The sequence below is a fragment of the Etheostoma spectabile genome, chromosome 19 (assembly GCF_008692095.1).
Source record: "Etheostoma spectabile isolate EspeVRDwgs_2016 chromosome 19, UIUC_Espe_1.0, whole genome shotgun sequence".
NCBI lineage: Eukaryota > Metazoa > Chordata > Actinopteri > Perciformes > Percidae > Etheostoma > Etheostoma spectabile.
This window is the reverse complement of record NC_045751.1, coordinates 11126152-11126619: the sequence shown is the minus strand read 5'-3', so window position 1 is coordinate 11126619 and position 468 is coordinate 11126152.

The following is a 468-nucleotide window of genomic DNA, read 5'->3' as shown; positions in this document are numbered from 1 at the left end:
CCACTTTGTTTTTTATTCAAATAAAAGATTTGAATTTGGACTGAACTTAGAGAGAGAGAGAGAGAGAGAGAGAAGTGAAGTGGGGGTATGACATGCAGCCGGTACACTTTGGAGGTGATACTCAGATACAGGAGTCCACAGAGGGAGGAAGACCAGCATCAAATACCGACAAGGTTGGTGTTCTGTTACTTTTAATGTCATTATGTTCTTATTTACACATTATTGTGAAACCAATACTTAGTGACACTTGCAAAGTTGATTCTGTATTTTATAAACTCAGTGTTTTTTTCCAATGATTCGCCACAGAAACTTTAAAGGGGCACTTCATATATTTAATGTAAGTAAGTATACTGATATTGTATTGTTGTGTGTCTTTTTCTCTCCCAGCTATGGCAGTATACTCCTCCAATGACTCCGTCCATCATTCTGACCTGACTTTCGGCGTATATTGCTTCATGACCAGACCTA